This window comes from Pongo abelii, chromosome 9 (assembly GCF_028885655.2).
Source record: "Pongo abelii isolate AG06213 chromosome 9, NHGRI_mPonAbe1-v2.0_pri, whole genome shotgun sequence".
NCBI lineage: Eukaryota > Metazoa > Chordata > Mammalia > Primates > Hominidae > Pongo > Pongo abelii.
In genome coordinates, this window is record NC_071994.2 from 10,820,085 (window position 1) to 10,834,032 (window position 13,948).

The 13,948-nt window shown below is 49.1% G+C and overlaps 1 protein-coding gene and 1 pseudogene across 13 annotated transcripts in view; one reads left to right on the top strand and one right to left on the bottom strand.

The window, feature by feature from the left end:
- The window catches only part of MARK2 (microtubule affinity regulating kinase 2), a 72,293-nt gene that overhangs the window by 26,842 nt on the left and 31,503 nt on the right, over positions 1–13,948 (bottom strand). The window lies entirely within an intron of this gene.
- LOC112135576 (U6 spliceosomal RNA) lies at positions 1,785–1,879 on the top strand (annotated as a pseudogene).

Genomic DNA, 13,948 nt, shown 5'->3' on the forward strand with positions numbered 1-13,948 from the left:
ATCAGCACTGCAGCCTGGGCCATGAGGCGGGGCTCCCCCAGGACTCAAGCCTGCCTGGGACGAAAGAACCTGACATGGCATAAGAGGTGAGAACAGAGAGCGACCTCCAGCTCACTCTCCTTCAGGCCTGGAAGCCACAATGCAAAGAGCACTCTCCAAATCTCCTCTGTCTTCAGAGCCACTTGAAATGCTGGGCTCCTCTTGAAACTAGATTCTACTGAGCAACCAGGGCTTTAGAGGCTTCTAGGACCACTTTCATCCCTGAGAATCTGCTTGCTGGGGTCTGGTCGCTAAATCCCCAGCTACTGTTGCCCTAGCAAACCTTTGTTGAGCAGTACTCTGGAGCCCTGGCTCCAGTTGCAAAGCTCAGTGAGATCTGGCTCCTGCCTTCCAGAAACTTAGAAGAGGTAAACTATACAAAAAACTTACTATAGTCGCTCTGCCCACCTCTGTTGCTTACCAGCTGACTGAACATGAGCAAAGTGACATAACTTCTCCAAATCTGTTTCCTCATTTGGGACATAAAGATACTAGCTGTACCCATTTCACAGAATTAGAGTGAAGATTAAATGAGAAAATCTGGCCGGGCGTGGTGGCTCACACCTCTGATTCCAGCACTTTGGGAGTCCAAGACAGGCAGATCCCTTGAGCCTAGGAACTCGAGGCCAGCCTGGGCAATATGGCGGAACACAGGCTCTACAAAAAAACAAAAATTAGCTGGGGTGTGGTGACATGTGCCTGCAATCCCGGCTACTTGGGAGGCTGAGGTGGAATGATCACCTGAGCCCAGGGAGGTAGGCTGAGGCTGCAGTGAGCCGTGATCACACTGCTGCACTCCAGCCTGGGTGACAGAGTAAGACCCTGTCTCAAAGGAAAAAAAAAAAAAAGAAAATCCATGTTAGTGTTTACCATAGAACCTGGTGTTCAGTAATGTCTTGATGATGTATTCTATTATTATCTAGCTTTACTTTTGGATAGGAACCATTGTTTCCCATCTCCAAGGGTTCTCTGGGCTCTGGGAAGAGCTACAATACCTAGAAAGTTGACTGTAAGTACCAGTATAGCTAAGTTGATTCCTGTCATCCTGGTATTCCCTCTATAACAAGGAAAAGTCAAATTCTGCCATGGCTGGGCAATCAGGCAAAGAGGACCCTCTTTCCTAACATAAAACCATCCTGCAGGAGGAGTAGGTGAATGACATGGTGCCCATGCCTCCGCCCTCTGTGTGGCCCAGAGGATGACGACAGTGGTCCTGCCAGGGTTCTTCCCTTCTTCAACGGTTCCTTAACTCCCTCCTCCCAGAAAAGGTCCATGAAACAACCGACATACCAGTACCACATGGTGCCAAGGGCTGGGGGAAGCTCACACTGCCAGCCTCGCACTTTATGCGGTTCCTCCCATACCAGTGGGTTACCGTAACCATGGAGACCAACAAGTTCCTCCATATCACAGGAGAGCCAGCCTGCCAGTAGCCCAGGGCTCTGGGGGATGGGGGTGGTGGGGGTAGGCAGAAGGAAGCCTGCAGCATAGAGGTTTGGCTCACTTTACAGAGGACTGTGGGGAGGTAGCAGATCCTAACCAGTGCAGCTGAGGTGGCTGGGCTTCCTCTTAACCTCGTTTTCTTTGCCTAGTATGTATGTTCTTGGCATATTTTCTGGGCTCTCTAGACACTGGGCTTTACTTCCTAGCTCCACTGCTGTATACTGGGGCACCATATATGGTATAGTAGTGAAGGGTGTCATTCTGGAGTTAAGACTGTAGTGATAACCCAGCTCCACCACTCTGTACATGCACATATACAAAAAATTGGAACAATAAAGAGAAGATTAGCACGGCCCCTGTGGATGACACACAAATTTGTGAAGCATTCCTTTTTTTTTTTTTTCTGAGGCAGAGTTTTGCTCTTGTTGCCCAGGCTGAAGTGCAATGGTGCGATCTCGGCTCACTGCAACCTCCACCTCCCGGGTTCAAGTGATTCTCCTGCCTCAGCCTCCTGAGTAACTGGGATTACAGGTATGCACCACCACGCCTACCCAGCTAATTTTGTATTTTTAGTAGAGACAGGGTTTCTCCACGTTGGTCAGGCTAGTCTCGAACTCCTGATCTCAGGTGATCCCCCCAGCTCGGCCTCCCAAAGTGCTGGGATTACAGGTGTGAGCCACTAAGCCTGGCCCATATTTTTTAAAAGATTAAAAATTTTATTATTTCAGGCTGGGCATGGTGGCTCATGCCTGTAATCCCAGCACTTTGGGAGGCCGAGGTGAGCAGATCACCTGAGGTCAGGAGTTCGAGACCAGCCTGGCCAACATGGTAAAACCCTATCTCTACTAAAAATACAAAAATTAGCAGGGCACGGTGGCACGCGCCTGTAATCCCAGCTACTAGGGAGGCTGAGGCACGAGAATCACTTGAACCTGGGAGACGGAGGTTGCAGTGAGCCGAGATCGCACCACTATACTCCAGCCTGGGCCACAGAGCAAGACTCTGTCTCAAAAAAAAAAAAAAAAAAAAAATTATTATTTTGAATAAATAAATAAAAATAATAAGAAAAAAGAATGGGTCAGAATTGTGGTACAAAGAGCTACCCAGATCTACACATACTAAAAGGAAAGTGGTCATCTATCCTACATGCTTTCCTGTGATCCAGGTAATTCCTCTTATCCCTTGTTTATCTCAAATCCAGACACCGTCTTAGCTGGGAGTGGTCACTCACTTCTCTAGACTCTCAGCGCTCTATCTGTACTCTTCATTTCTTCTTCTTTTGTGAGATGAAGTCTTGCTCTCTCACCCAGGCTGGACTGCAATGGCACAATCACAGCTCACTGCATCCTCAAACTCCTGGGCTCAAGGGATTCTCCTGCTTCAGCCTCTCGAATAGTTGGGACTACAGGTGTGTGCCACTATGCCCGGCTAGTTTTTTATTTATTTCTTTTTTTTGTAGAGATGGCATCTTGCCATCTTGCCCAGGCTGGCCTCAAACTCCTAGGCTCAAGCAATCTTCCTGCCTTATCCTCCCAAAGTGCTGGGATTACAGGCGTGAGCCACCACACTGAGCCCATTGATTTCTTGTTTGTGTCCCCATACCTTAACCCCCTCATGCTCTGACAGATCAGAGCCAGTATCTCCCTCACCTTCATATACCCTCAGTGCCCAACAATGCCCACATCTAGCTGGCCCATGTTACAATACTTAGGGAACAAGAGAGGCACAACTTTTTGATCTTTAAAGTTGCCCACTCTCGACCCCAAGGGATAAGGGTAGAGGAAGGAAGATCACAACTCCTTGCTACCAGCCCCATTTCCCCTCTTTTAAGGCATTTGTTGCCCTTGAAGTTGGTTGGTTACTATCTGTCCTTCCTGCTAGACTACACTACAAAAGGAGGAAACTTGGTATTTTTTTTTGAGACAGAGATTCTCTCTGGCCATCCAGGCTGGAGTGCAGTGGCGTGATCTCGGCTCACTGCAACCTCTGCCTCCCGAGTTCAAGCGATTCTCCTGCCTCAGCCTCCTGAGTAGCTGGGATTACAGGCGCCCACCACCATGCCTGGCTAATTTTTTTTTTTTTTTTAGTAGACGGGATTTCGCCATGTTGGCCAGGCTGGTCTCAAACTCCTGACCTCAGGTGATCTGCCTGCCTTGGCCTCCCAAAGTGCTGGGATTACAGGCGTGAGCCACTGCATCAGGCCAGGTCTGTCTGATTCATGGCCCAGAACAATGCCCAGCACAGTATTCAATAAAGTACTGAATGAATAAATGTGCACAAATGAATAAATAAGAAAACATTTTCCGGTGTCTTCATGACAGTCTCTGGGACCAACTGATAACTGATAGCCCAAATCAGTGTACTCTGCAAAAAATACCCATGAGGGTAGTGAGCCACAAGATCCCCTATCCCAGTGATGGATGAAAAGTGAGTGATCACCAAGGTGAGCTGGAGACAGACTCAGAATATAGGCACAGCCAGGGACCAGCAGGGCCCATCCCACTTGCTCCCCTGAATCAAGCCCTAGCCTTCCTTTCATCAGAGGGAAAACCCTCTCCTTCAAACTTCCTGCTGCCCATGACAACCACCAGGTCCTCCCACTTAAGACAGTTGTCTCTGCCTCTCTACATTTAGTTTCTCTACTGCTTTGCTATCAAAACCATTGTGTCTTGCTGTGACAATGAATGCAACTCGAGCCATTCTAAGAGCTACCAATTGGGGACAGACAGTGACTTGTATAAGAATCTAGGAGACAATTATTTATTGTTTGCCACACTAAGAGTTCTGCTTTGATATTTCTTACTTGAACCAATGTACTGACTCTAAGGCCCTGTTAACTCTAGGGTGTCAAAATAATTTCACCCATACACACCTGCCTCCTGTCCTGCTGCACAAATCAGCATTCCCACCCTGCCCCCAACCCCTCCCCAAACTGCCTCCTGTTACAGAAAAGCAAAGGAACTAAAAACGGCAGCTGGGGAGCTCAGTTGACTCACCCAGCATAATCATCTCCTCCCAGAATCTCCCATCTTCTCCTGGGGTTTTTGCCAACACAAAGTAAAAAAGAAGCATGAGATCTTAAAAAAAAAAAAAAAAAAAAAACTCTCTCAGCATTTATGCAACAGTCTTTCTACCTGGGTACAGATTTAACGCTTTGTTTCTGCCCTTTCCAATGTGGTTTCCTTAAAACTTGCTTGTATGCTGAGGATAAGATCCAGCCTGGAGCTGGGAAACAGGCCTTCTAGACACCCTAGTCCCAGCATTGCTGCTGGAAAGTGCAGAACAAGACATGTGTCTGTTCCCGCTGCATCTTTCTCTGGAAGTGAACAAATACTGCCTCCCTAATCCTCCAGTTTCAAAGAGGGAGTTGAATAAGGAGGAGGAAATGTCAGAAAAAAACACTGGGACAAAGTTTGTTGCTCCAGAAGTCACCATGGCCAGAGGTCAGAGCGCATCAGAAACCACCCCAAGGCTGTCACTGCCACCCTCACCTCAGAACTGTCTCCCTGTTGGGCCAGGCTGCAAAGTGGCTACTCCACTTAAGTGACCACTAAAAATCCAACTGGCCGATCTTTCTAGAAGCTAGCTAGCCCTTACTGGGCTGCTCCTGCTGAAGGGAGAGGTGCTATCTTTCTCCTGTAGCAGATCATTAAAAAACCAAGCAGGAGATGGCACCTAAGTTGTGGAATGAGGGCATCCTGTTTCAGGTGCTACTGAACTATGGATCAAATCAGCTGACATGGAGAACCCAGAAATCACAGAAGACAAGGGTAGCTCTCTAGCAACCTTTCTGGGTAAGAAGAGGAGGATGCTTCTTTTTTGTCATTTGGCATATAGGAGGACAACTTACTTGTGTGATAGATAGTGCCATGACCACAAAATATGATTTTTTAAATGTTTTTTTTTTTTTGAGACAGAGTCTCACTCTATCGCCCAGGCTGGAGTGCAGCGGTATCATCTCAGCTCACTGCAACCTCTACCTCCTGGGTTCAAGTGATTCTCCTGCCTCAGCCTCCAGAGTAGCTAGGAGTACAGGCGCTCACCACCAGGCCCACATTATTTTTTTGTATTTTTAGTAGAGATGGGGTTTTACCATGTTGGCCAGGCTGGTCTCAAACTCCTGTCCTCAAGTGATCTGCCTGCCTTGGCCTCCCAAAGTGCTGGGATTACAGGCGTGAGTCACCGTGCCCAGCTGAATACAAAATAGAGACACTTCCACAGGCAAATGCAAATCTGTTGCAGCATATTAGTCAAGAAATCCCCAAGTTACCAAAAGTTCTGTTCTGAGAAGGAACTCTTTTTCCATAGAAACATGTTACAAATGGTAGCTGTGTTCTCAGGCCAGCCCATGAGGTCCCAGCATAGTATTTCAAGGGGTACGTGAATCGTACTTAAGAGTTAAACCATAGCCCAGAACAGGAAATGAATTCAGAGTTCCAACTCAGGACCCGGGAACAGATCTTTGCTCTCCAGACACCATGGGCAGCAGACACTGGGGCTCCCTAGCCTTCAAGCTCTGGGTGAGGGCTTGAATCAAGAAGACTTGAGCCAGGTGCGGTGGCTCACTCCTGTAATCCCAGCACTTTGGGAGACCGAGGCAGGTGGATCACGAGGTCAGGAGATCAAGACCATCCTGGCTAACACGGTGAAACCCCGTCTCTACTAAAAATACAAAAAACTAGCCGGGCGTGGTGGTGGGCACCTGTAGTCTCAGCTACTCGGGAGGCTGAGGCAGGAGAATGGCATGAACCCGGGAGGCGGAGCTTGCAGTGAGCTGAGATCGTGCCACTGCACTCCAGCCTGGGCGACAGAGCGAGAGAGACTCCGTCTCAACAAAAAAAAAAAGACTTGAACAAGAGAGCTTCAAAGCATTTGGGGTAGAGCTTAAGGCTGGGTAGGAGAGAGGGTCTGAGGAGATATAAACCCAAATGGAGATGAGGAATGAGGCTGGAGGAAAAGAATTTTAAATGGGTGCTGCCTTACACAAAAGAAGAGCTAATTAAGGAAGACCAGGTAGAACAACTTCCAGCTAGAGGAGAAAAGACAACCTGCAATAGTACCTTGACATAACAGGGGCAAATGCTCTTTACAACTGTCTTCCCTACTAGGCAACTGACGCGGGGGCTGTGCTTCATACCTGCCTTACTGGGCTTGCCACTGCTGCTGCAGTCTCAACCCTGCACTGAGAGCTGGATCCTGTTACTAAGTGGCCATGGCCTGGGCAGGTATCCTGGCCAGCTTGCCAGATCAATGGAGGATTCATTTGTCAGCAGTTAGGTGAACAGTGGAAAGCCCGAGCTTCTCAGTGAGACTGAGTATATGTCAGCTTATGGCTTTAGGCTGAAGGTGTCCCTCAAAGCCAACCACTGCTGTTTATTCACTGGCAGCAATGACAATTTTGCTCCAAGGGGCCCTTGCTGTTTGTACTTTCTACCTAGGAGCAGAGTATGGCAAACCAGATGACAGCCATTTTCCATTACGTATGCCTTATTAAAAAGCACTTTTTTTTTAAGACAGGGTCTCTGTCACCATGCCGGAGTGCAGTGGCGCGATGTTGGCTCACTGCAGCCTCGACCTCCCCAGGCTCAGGTGATCCTCCCACCTCAGCCTTCTGAGTAGCTGGGACTACAGGTGCCCACCACCACGCCCAACTAATTTTTGTATTTTTTGTAGAGATGGGGTTTCACCATGTTGCCCAAGCTCCTCTCAAGTGATAGGCATGAGCCACCACACCTGGCCAAAAGGCACTTTTTATACTTAATTCATCCTTTCAGCATCCTATGAAAAGAGTCTGGGCTGGATGCAGTAGCTCACGCCTGTAATCCCAACACTTTGGGAGGCTGAGGCGGGCGGATCACTTGAAGTCAGGCGTTCGAGACCAGACTGGCCAACATGGTGAAACCCCATCTCTACTAAAAATACAAAAATCAGCCAGGCGTGGTGGTGGGCACCTGTAGTCCCAGCTACTCAGGAGGCCCAGGTGGGAGGATCACCTGCGCCTGGGGAGGTCAAGGCTGCAGTGAGCCGAGATCATGCCACTGCACTCCAGCCTGGTTGACAGAGCAAGACTCCGTCTCAAAAAAAAAAAAAAAAAAAAAAAAAGAGTCTGATTGAACTGGTTTCTAAGAGAAGGGAATGGCCCAAGGCAGCAGAAGACCTGGGCTTTGAGCTTTCTAACCTCTGTGGTATGAACCTGGGAATGGCACTCTTCAGTGAGATTAGCTCATGCACTGGTTGAAGCCCTCAGGAACCAGAACCACCCATTAACAAGTGGCTGGGAGGAAGGGGGCCGCTTTTGGGCATTGTTAGATGTGCTGCTACACAGACTGTGGACAAGGGAATGCTGGGTGTTTTGAAGGAGGCAAGCAGCCAAGTCTGTAGCTCTCCACCTCTGAATTCACTCAGAGATGGCAGGGAAGAAAAGATGGCTCCAAGAGGAATACAGCTCTTACCCAACAAATCCTAAAAGGCAGCTCTAACTGGCAATAGGAATGGTGGCATAAATGAAGACCCAAAGAAGAAACCCACCCAGGATACCTCTCATCAGTAGAATTTAGCTGGGTGGCCACAGGCCACGGCTACCCATTCTGTTGCTCTACATAGCTCATGCTAACTACCAAGGACAAAGAACCCCACAGCCATAAAGGGGTCCCTACCAAGTCTTGAAAACAGTAGGTAAAGAATCAGAAATTACAAAATATCCACACCATCTAAAGCACAGACAATAATGCCTGGTGACATGCTGGTTATTTCTATAATTCCATATCCTTTCCCAACTTATTCTGTAGGCTGCCAGAAAATATAGCTTGAACTTCTTTACTCAAAGCTCATCATGAATTCTCTGCATCTCCAAAAGGAGACGGATGTTTTCTCCAGGAGAGTCCTGCAGTTGAAGGCTAAGTTCTGGTCATCTATGCACATGGCTTGAACTTGGACTTGGGTTCAAGTCTGCACCTAGGCAGAAAGGCTGCTGTATAAATGGAGCTAGAAAAGGCTCCAGCAGCTCAACCATTTTATCCCTTCCACAAAAGGCCACTCTACTCTCCCCTGATGAAAACACACACATCCCGCCCTAGATGTATGGGCCTGGAAACTTTGCAAATCAAGTCTTTATGGGAAATGTGATCAGTGTTTCACACATATACGCGTGTGCACAGTGTGGCCAGAGTAAGTCCATTCTCATACACAGTGCTTACTGAAGCTGGGCGCTGCCTCTTCAGCTGTGAGACAAAGGAAACCTGTGTGCATGTGTATGGGGAGGGAAGTGATGGTGCTGGTGAAAGCTTAGCCACACTTCCAGCTCCGAGTGTGTCTGCCATAGAATCCAGCAGCCTCTCTGGCAGCCAGGCCCCCATCGCCACTGTCCTTCACACAACATAACAGGATCACTGTTTAGGAAGATGGGATTTTTGGTGTTGGGTTTTATAGCCCATGAACTAGCATACATCTGCCCCATCTCAAGGGCAGTTTCCTGAAACAGCCGCATGTCCTGGGCCCCTGCAGACAGGATTTGAGAAAGATAAACAAGATGCCAGAACTAGAAATTTTAGGGTGATAAAGAAAGAATGAAAGTTGGCCACAGTATCTCACACCTGTAATCCCAACACTTTGGGAGGCTGAGGTGGGCGGATCACGAGGTCAGGAGTTTGAGACCAGCCTGAACAACATGGTGTAACTCCATCTCTACTAAAAATATAAAAATTAGCTGGGCATGGTGGCGTGCACTTGTAATCCCAGGTACTCAAGAGGCTGAGGCAGGGGAATCGCTTGAACCTGGGAGGCCGAGGCTGCAGTGAGCCAAGATCGCACCACTGCACTCAAGCCTGGGTGACAGAGTGAGACTCCACCTCAAAAAAAAAAAAAAAAAAAAAAAAATTAGCTGGGCATGGTGGCATGCACCTGTGGTCCCAACTACTCAGGAGGCTGAGGCAGGAGGATTGCTTGAGCTAAGGAAGTTGAGGCTGCAGTGAGCCTTGATTACACCACTGCACTCCAGCCTGGGTGACAGAGTGAGACAGTCTCTTAAAAAAGGAGAAGGAATGAAATTGTCTTCTTCTCACAGGTGAAAGCCCTACCCTATGGGAGCAGACTTCCCACCCGGTCCTAAGGCCTCACACACATTCCCATTTACCTTTCTTCGCGGACCAGGATTCCTGCTGGTATCTCCACTCTATCATGACAGCTCTACCATGTCAAGTGACCGTGGTATCTAACGCTGATGCTGGTTACCCCATGAAGAGATAACCAAGGTCATGTGAGCTGGGCCGACAAGTTCTGCTGCACTTGTTTATAGACAAGGGGATTAAAACAACCTGTCAAGGGAGGGGAGGGGGCAAACCCTGTGCACAGGGCAAGCATTGGCAACACAGCATAGAGGCCTCCCGCCAAGAAATTTTTTCTCAAATATAAAGCAGAAATCTCTCACCAAACACCAAACCAGCTAACTATGCCAAATACCACTTATGATCAAGTGACCTTGAGGCACTGCTCAATTTATCCAATGTTCTTTGGGTTTTTTGGGGGTGGAATGGAGGGGAAACTAGGAAGGTAGGCAACATAAGGTCCCTAAAAAGCCCCAAGTTCAATTAATACCCAAGCAAAGCACGTAGGGCTGAAAAAAGAGGAGATGTCTTAAGGGTATATTTGTATAAAGCAAGCATTCAATTCTCAGATGCCTAAACTCCCAATCAGAAATCAAAATGCCAAAACAGAACTTTCTGTGACGACTTATGTTGGAATCAGGAGGAAAGTAATTGTTTTTAGGTGCAGTTCCAGGGCAGAGGGGATAAGGCAGCAGGGAGTCTGGACACCAGGCCAGAGTCATCCTCTCTAACCAGAAGGTCAACCTGACAATAACAGTCGCTGGCCGCAAGACACAGGAAGGAAGAGGGAAAGGTGGTCAGCAGCTGATCCCCTGGCCTCAGGCACTACAGGCCACAGAAGCTATATGTCTATGGCACAAAAGCTGACCCCTGGCTCTGTGAAGTTACAGGCTTTCCATCGCTCCTCTGCAAAACCATTTGTCACAGCCCCTAAATAACCAATCTTCAGGCCGGGCACAGTAGCTCACGCCTGTAATCCCAGTCCCTCAGGAGGCCGAGGCAGGCAGATCACTCGAGTTCGGGAGTTCAACACCAGCCTGGCCAACATGGTGAAGCTCTGTCTCTATTAAAAATACAAAAATTGGCTGGGCGTGGTGGCGCATGCCTGCAGTCTCAGCTACTCGGGAGGCTGAGGCAGGAGAATCGCTTTAATCTGGGGTGTGGAGGTTGCAGCGAGCCGAGATTGCGCCACTGCACTCCAGCATGGGCAACAGAGCAAGACTCCGTCTCAGAAAAAAATAAAATAAAATAAAATAAACAATCCTCCCCATTTAGCAGGGTCGGGCTGCTACTGGCTGGTCTCTGCCTCAGGCTCTCAAGTCTTAGCAGCGAGAGGATGTTTCCTTTTGGGTTTTCCCACAGCTGGCTGTGGAGGTTGGCAGAAGACTAAAGTGGTGCCCCTTTCCTAGCCAGCCAAAGGCGGAACGTGAAACAACTGCTGGCAGCCTGTGCTCCCACTCCAATATCCCCTTTCTCGCAAAGGAGCAGCTCCCACTCTCTTGACCTTTCAGCCACTGTCTTGTTGAGGCCAGGGAAGATGCACCCAACCTAAGAAAACTGAAGGTAGTAAGTTAGCGACAAGAGAACACAGCTTAGGAACTAAAGAACCTGGCTTTCGGGAAAAAAGGGATATTGTACTCTAAGGGATTCTAAGAAGAAACTCCCCAGACCACCCAGCCAGCTCTTCTGAAGAGCAGGGGTATTTAGAAGTGCTTTCCATTTCCCAGGCTATTAGAGAACAGGGTGGCCTTGGGCAGACCTGGCAGACATCTAGCTGGGTCACCATCACCCCTAAGGAGACTGGTCTCCTGTAACAGCAGAATGAGTGCACACACCTGCCACAGAGTGCCAGCCCGGGACAGTAACGTGCTCCAGAGTTCACATACTCATGCGCCCAGGAATCTCCTCCAGATCACTGCCGACATGCAGAGCAGGGAGGTGGACTGAGTCCCGCTCTGAGCTGGTCACTCCAGTTTGCCTGGGAGGGTGGGGTGGGGGTGGGGGCAGGGAGAAGTGGGGGAGAGGAGGAGGAGGAGGAGGAAGGGAGATTATGATTCTCTATTTTCAAGCCCTGCCCCTAAAACCAGGGAGGGAAGCGGCGGGGTTCCCGTTGCAGGAGCTCCAATCTCTGGGCACTACAGAGCCAACCAGCTGCATAAGAGTTTTGGAGAACGTGCACATCAAACAAGCTGGGAAAAGGAGAGGAAACCAACCACGGCAGAAGTGGGTTGGTCCCCTGCCAAGAACTCTGAATGGTACTCCTATCAGAACTAGAACATAGCAGGAGGTGGGCAGGTTTGTGGCCTCTGGGAAAAGGCAGGAGGGAAAGCAGTAAAGACTGGACAAGCATGGAAACAAAACTCACTCCCTGGCAGGAGACGACAGCCTATGGAGTCAGAAGTGAAATGCTGTCCCAGTAAACCTTTCCCAGTAGGACAATGACATTCTAACCTTAGGTCAATTTTCGTATGCTTTGCCAGCTGTGACCTGGACCCTGCAGTGTGGAACACGGTCACTTCTACAACCCTATAAGTTAAGGTCTGCACTCCAAGCACTTGTGAGGGAAGAGGGACTCTCATTGGCTGTGCTGTGCAATCCAGTCTGTGGCCAAGGGCAAAGCAGAAGCCACAGATGACAGGCCCTCCCACAGGGAGAGGAAAGCTCCTCCCTTTCCAGAACACAGCCCAAGGCTGCCACAGAGAGGTGCTGTTTAGTGACAGAAATATTTGTCAGGAGTGGCCGGAGGAATGGCCACTACGTACTTCCTTTTTCTCACCAACTGCTACCATCAGCCTCCACTGGCTGCCTCTCAAAAGCCTGCAGAACCTCCGGTGGCAGGAGCGTTCTCTGCCATTCCCTCAAGAGGAAAGGGAAAGTGGGCCTGACTCCTGGGCCTGAAGAAGCCTCACAGTGCCCTCAGCCAGCCCTTGCTGCAGAGCAAAAGCCAAGGATTGAAATCCTGGACAGCCTACTCTTCACCCACACCTGCACACAGTGAATACTCTTCACCCACACCTGCACACAGTGAATACTCCTCACCCACACCTGCACACAGTGAATACTCTTCACCCACACCTGCACACAGTGAATACTCCTCACCCACACCTGCACACAGTGAATACTCTTCACCCACACCTGCACACAGTGAATACTCTTCACCCACACCTGCACACAGTGAATACTCTTCACCCACACCTGCACACAGTGAAAGCACTCCCTCTTACTCCAGAAGATGGCACATGGCGGTGGGGGGAGCACCAACACTCATCTCAAAAGGCACCCAGGACTGGGAAAAGGAAGTGATGGCTTCATATTTAAAGCATGCCTTAAAAAAACAACTTTCTGTATGCACGCATGTACACACACACACAAATATGTATACACACACATAAACATAACTGATTTTATGTATGTGTGTGTAGGTATATACACATATACATGTAAACATTGATATCAAATTAGATCCACATGGTTTCTGGATTTTTGCCCACACTGTATGATGAGCTGGCTGTCTCCCCTTCCGTGCCTGCAGCTCCAGACTAACTCTCTTCCCTTCCTAGAGTCTCACTCTGGGTTCCAGCCACCTGTCTTCAAATGTACAATGGCCTCTCACACCCCCAGGTCTTGGCCACAGCTTTCCACTGCCTGGAACACTTTCCCTCTAGCAGTCACTCCCATTCCTCTTTGTGGTGAGCCTCAGCTCAGACATCACTTCCACCAGCAAGCTTTCCTGATCCCTGCATCACTTCATAGGGTCTCTCTGGACATTTCCCAGCTCGGGCCTTCCTGCACTAGCACTTCACTGCTTGCTGAATGGCATCCTTCACAACTCTTGTTGGCTGTCTTGTTCACTATTACACAGACTGAGAGCAGCAGAAGGGAATTTCCAAGACTAAATCACTTCGTGTCTTCAGTGCCCAGCCACAGTGCCTGGCACCTAACAGGCTCTCCAGAAATGCTTTCCTAACTCACCATGGGAAGTCTCAGGGTCAGAGTCTTCTTGCTTTTCTCGGAGTGACTCCTCACCCAAAAGCTCTTTGCACAGCTCTGCTCCATGTGACCCCTTTTAGCCTGGGTAAGGGATAGAATGCTGGTGCCCACTTTTAAATCATTCCCGGCCGGGCGCCACGGCTTATGTCTGTAATCCCAACACTCTGGGAACCAGGGTGGGAGGATCGCTTGAGCCTAGGATTTGAGACCAGCCTGGGCAATACTGTAAGACGCTGTCTCCACAAAAGTACAAAATACAAAATAAATAATCATTCCCTAGGGCCTCTGGCCCCTCTATGGACACAGTCTCTGGCAGGATTTCAGAGCTCCTCTCCAGTGTGCAGAATTCGGGCCTGCTACCCTTCCACTTGTCC